The sequence below is a fragment of the Homalodisca vitripennis genome, chromosome 6 (assembly GCF_021130785.1).
Source record: "Homalodisca vitripennis isolate AUS2020 chromosome 6, UT_GWSS_2.1, whole genome shotgun sequence".
NCBI lineage: Eukaryota > Metazoa > Arthropoda > Insecta > Hemiptera > Cicadellidae > Homalodisca > Homalodisca vitripennis.
The window spans coordinates 118,266,162-118,272,161 of NC_060212.1; positions in this window are offsets into that span (position 1 = coordinate 118,266,162).

Consider the following 6,000-nt stretch of genomic DNA (forward strand, 5'->3'; position numbering starts at 1 on the left):
TTTATTGTAAGGTGAACTCAGGTTACTTGTTTACTTCAAATGTTTGAACCAAATAAAATGTCATTCTAATTTGAATACAGTTTAGTTTACAAGTTTTTGATTGTTCAGTATTAACCTTAAATTAATAAAGGGTTTCATACAGTAAATAGTTGCCAAAAAGTAGTGTTTAGCCATTGTATATATATATTTTTCAATTTTCTGAGAGAGCACTCCCGGACCCTCCTTTTTGATGGTTATAACCCCCTCCCCCCACTTCTTTGAAAAAATTGAATCCCTGCTGGGGTAAAACAACTTTTTTTGCTATACAACTTGGGCTATGCATACCGTCAGATTACTTTAAACATACTACACTCGTAAAAACCATACGAAAAACAGAATTTAAATCTAAACTTTACCGGCAATTGATTTCTTTATATCATAAAGGGGCCAACTCGATAAAAAAATAACCACGAATAAAAGAATAATTCAACTACAAACTAGATAATATATAAATAAACTCAATCTCAACAATTTACCAATGAATCATTTGATATAATTTTTTATCTAAATTGCAATAAAGGGGTCAAAATTACCACAAAAATGAGCTACAAAAATATTTTCAGGAAAAATAGTTATTTTCCTTAACGTATCTGCTTAACCAAATAAAAATTAAAGTCATGACAATATGTGTGACTGTTAGACTTTTAAACGTCTTGTTTTATAACTTAATCATTTCTGTTCTATACGGATATGTAGCCATGTCATCTTTATGGGAGTGTTTTTATATTATTTATTGCGAGATTACACTCTGCCAAATACTACGGCATTTAAAAACATCGTGCACACAATTTTGAAGGTTTGGGAGGTAGCTCTGTAGATTTTAAACATTTCTGAGGAACTATTCACTTTGATTAGTTTTCATGGTTTTGCCTGGAAAATCTAATAATTTTATAAAGTTCTTGTTTTCGGCTTTTCAACTCACACACATTTTTTGTCAAAGTTACATTGTACGAGTAATTTACTAATTTTAATTGACTTGCTTGTTTCCTATTGAGTAGTGTGTACCATTTATATTAAATAACAGAAAGAGTTGCCACATCACAGAAATCCTCGGAAATTACCGAATTATTAGGGTAAAACTATAGCTTTCGAAAATTGCACAGAAAAACTAAAAATATTCTCTTTACTAGTGTTTTTACAAAAATAATCTTATATTTTCTTCCTTTATTAAAGTTAGAACGTTTCTATGGTCACCATTTTGAAATGGTGTTTTTTGAAACTCTTTTAACGACGGTTTTAATAAGACTATAAAGTGTGCAATATTTGAATATAGTAACTCTATTTGATTTAAAGATGTGTTTTTCTTAAAAGCCCCAAACTAAGCACTGTACATATTTTATATGATGTTTCTCACTTATTTTGACTTGAAGAATCAAATTAAGTATGATAGAGTAATTTATTGCCATCTTGCACTATTTATTTTTCTTGTTAAAATACATTACAAAGCGGTTTTCAATACTTAATTTTCAAAATACTTAAGGTCAACCTTGAACCTTCTCGCCTACTGTCAGCTAAAATCTCCTCTTTGTCCAACATTACCATGTGTCAGCCCTACTTACAAATAGTGTTCAGAAGTGTCATAGTTCTTTAAAACAAGGCATCTACTATATTTAAACGACTAAAATAAGGCCGTAAAAGTATTTTAAACTTATTTAAATAATATAAAAACACCACAAGTGATAGTCTCAGCTTATCAAATAAATCTAAGGTAGTTGAAAAAGTTGTACACGTTCCCGAAATACCGTTCCTGGTATGGAACTGTCCAAAGTATAAATTGGACAAACGCCCTGGCCTCTTTTACTGGTTGAACAGATTATCTTGGCTTTATCCGGAAATCTTTTAATCTAATGATTTTAAAATCATTTATGCAACGTAAATGTTTATGTGATAAATATTGTACGTGTATAATTATAGTAGTGGTAAATTAAGTAGAGTAATTTCCATGAGCGTCTTGTTTAAATGTTTATAGCGTTTATTTTCTGTGCTGTGGAATGGATTGTTACGTATTAAGTGGTTTAGATATTTCTAAACATGTGATTAAGTCAATAACTTTTTAGCGGTTGAAAATTACGGTGTTGTAAATGGTTCGGTGGCAAAGGAGAGGTGTAATGGAGTAGGGGGATGTACAGTACAGCATTACAAACATGCTGAGAGAATAGACCACAGAAGGAACATCGATAGCCGATGTTTAGTGTTAAAGTTTACGCGGTTTGCGCAGAGCCAGGCCAGGGTCGATAGGAGTGCGCCACAGCTTGTAAACAGCGTGCAGCGCATTCCCGCGCGTAGTAAGTTACGTTCTCCCACCCCACCGCCAGACCTACCCCAACTCCAGGGCAGCCAACTGCTAGCTGCTGTTTGCCGCCTCTTTCTGGCTCATTCAGTTCTGCCACCACCACCGACGCGAAAGTCCTTCAACGACTGCAACTGCAACCCACCCAGCAGCGCGCACTGGCATTATACATACATAACCAGTCCGCTTCACATTGTAAGTCTTCACTCACTCCGTAGTCGTCTTCTGGCTGTGTGAGATGACTCTGGTGTTGAAAATCCCTTATTGGGGAGCTATATGAAATCTTCAAAACACACTGTGATTATTTATACGAAATTACTGGCAATAATTCATACAGATGTAAACAGAGTTTTAGAGGGCTAATTTTTTTAACTCTCGTGGAAAATCGGATTTCAAGCTGACAATCACAGAAACCGAGCAAGAAACAGTGAAAGTTAACGTTAGATTGTCAAATAGCTATGAACTAATAAGCACCATGTACACTAACTTAAATTATAAGATGTTATCAATGAACGCCGTTAACCAATGTCTGTGATTCTTAAAAAGATTAAAAAATGTTACGTGCCATTTTAGCGTGTCTCAAAATATTAAATAAATGGTAAGGGTTAGTGATGACAAATCGACCAAAATTATCAAATTGGGCCAGCGTCCATTCTCTAATCGAACTATCATAGTTTTCCATTGTTGTTGTAACTACAATCATTTCTCAACTATAATATTATATTTTTATACACAAATACAATTTCTTGATATTACACATTTCGACACATATCGTCATTTTGTGAATTTTACAACTGTTGAATACCAAAGTCGAATATCAGACCACATCAAAAGTTTATACATTCCTGTAATAGTGGATAAATAAAACTTAGACCACTATTGTGTGAAATCTGTAAGGAAACAAGCGAATTAAGGTACTAATCAATTATATTGCAATACTGATGCAGTCAGCATAAACAAATATTTTGTTCACTTGTTTTTTGTCAAACTGTCATAGTCCACCCTACACCACCAGTGCGACTACCGCCAGTATTTAATAACTATCCTGATTAGTCTGTCAAGGACTAATGTACCCCCACTGACTTAAAAATACACTAACTGGTGAGTTAGTCAGAGGACCGGTAGCCTATGTGGTAGGGCTTGTAATTTGAGATAAAATTATGCTTTAGCACCAGACTACAAGATTTGAATAGTTTAAATTGAATGTGTCAAAGATTCTGTGAACTTGAAAATAGTTAAGGATTTTTAAGAATGTTGCTTTATTGTATACGAAATATGTCAATGGATACTAAAAATAAATGCACGGAAGGGCAAGTAGATGTTCATGAGGGCAACATCTCAAACTACCTGAGTCCACAACTCAGTCGATGTCGTATTTCAATAACAATTACGACAAATCGATTAAGAAAAGGATATGAAAATAATGACTTATTTCTCACTGTTTATGCAAGCAGGGTATATGTAATAATTTCTTAGAAATGAAAACTGCCACGTCATCAAGTTATGTGGCAGCTATTTAGAAAAAAAATGAAATATAAATGCACAAAAACAAAATAGCCAACAGTCTTAGAGTCCAGTAACACAATAACTAAAGTATTTAGCTCAGTGGCGTCAACTACAGTTTTAACAAATATACACTAGTATTAAGGAGGATAAACGATGAATACAAATACATATAGTAAAATAAAGAGCAGTGTTAGGACAATGTTTTAAATCATGTTTATAATAATAACCAGACTATATTACAAAGATTATGAAAACTGATTGATTAGATATTTGCACTAGTGCAACACTTCCTTAAGAAATTCCAAGCTGTCATGCTCGAGTAGTAAGTAAGCTTCTTGCAAAATTTTGCCAAGTTCTGAATCATTTTAAGATGCTGGGGCAATTTATTAAAACACTTGGGTTCAGCATACTGGAAGGAATGTCTGAAAATGGATTTATTAACCTTAGGTAATCTAAAAATCCGTTGTCGAACCAATAGAATCTGGAACCAATCCAAAAATTAAATCAAGACCCAGGAGGTTGCAAATCTTCATTGGTCCTGACTTCCAACTCTTGAACTGCCTTAATTACTGAAAGAGTCTAAGTAAAAACGGCCCTTTCTCCGATTCATTCAAGTGAAGGCTCTTACACAGTACATCATTGACTCATATTGTGGACTTGAGGGATATAGATATCGTCACTGAGGACCTCAAGATTTTTTTTAAGGAGAAGCCGATCCCCTTTTGAGCCTTATTCTGCCCGTCCTCATGGGTCACTGGCCTGTGCGAGGTTCTTATCAAACAGAATAAGGGGGAGAGTAGATACAGTACAAGGTCGATGGTACTGAGAAAAAGTACAAAGGTCACAGACAGGATTCAAACCTGCGCTATCTCCAACTCATACTCAAATTCCAACGCCTTAGACCGCTCGGCCATCGGCAGTCGCAATTCGCTATAGCTAAAGAAAGAAATGAAATGCTAAAGACAATTCAGGAGGTCAAACGTGTTACTATGTCTTGCACAGCCAGCTAGAAGCCTGCCTGCAAGATTTGCAGACATTGGAGAGCGGCTGGGCGATGTGATGTCAGCAGCCCGGCCAATGACCTCCTCCTGCCCGGTCTATGGTCTCCCACCTCCCGCTCACCGCACCGGCTTTCGCGAGTCGACTGCGGAGATATCTCTGACGCGAGTCGGCCTCCTGGAGTCACTCCTCTGCGGTAGTGAGTGACCCAGCGCCATCCAGGGGGAAACCCTACGCGGCTCCCAGTGAGCTTCGGAGTTCCCGTTCCTCGAAATGTGCGCAGATCCGGGATTTCCGCAAGCGCAATTTTTTCCAGGATTTTCATCCTTAAAAAGAAGCAGTTCGAAAAATTTCAAAACTGCAATAGAGAGAGTCGTGCAGGCCAGCTTTAAAAAATCTGAAACTGCTGACATTTGACATTGCCTCTACATTTTGGAAACGTGTCTTTTTCCAAATCCTAACGCGAACACATAATAGGTAGGGGTTTACACTCTTATGCAACTAGTGGCAGGGACGACTAACTGGGAGACACAGGACGGTGGCTCACGAGCGTTTGCCGTCTCAGGCAGGAGTTCGAATTGTCAATAACTTGCCGAATTCTATCAAAAGTGTCCCCATGCTGAAGGCACTCAAAACTCGTCTAAAAATAACATTGACTACACACGCGTTCTACAGTATAGACGAGTTTATGGCACACAATTGGGAGACCTCTCAATTGGCTGACTGACCGGGGAAGTGGTGGATAAATTCGAATGAATGAGAGAGAGTGAACGCAAAAATTGTACGTTTGAAAGGGACTTCGGTGTTAGAATGAATGGAAAATTTAGCTATATAACTTAACGATTGTTATAACATTGGTTTTATGTTTTACGCAATTCATCATTTATTTATAGAACAACAAGTTTTAGTTGCAGGTAGTCACGTGACTATTGACGGGATGTAATTCAATACGATACGTTTTGTAATTGAGAAATAGATGGAGTGTCGAAGACAAATATTGGTTCTAATACTCTTGGATTAATCGTCATTGAAATTGTAGTACTGAACGTACTTTGTGAAATTCCTAAAAGGAGGACTTTTGGATTTGAAAAGGGGGACATTAAAGCAAAAAGGAGGACAGTATTAAACTTTGCGAAAAACATTCTTCTATACATTATTAAAAAACC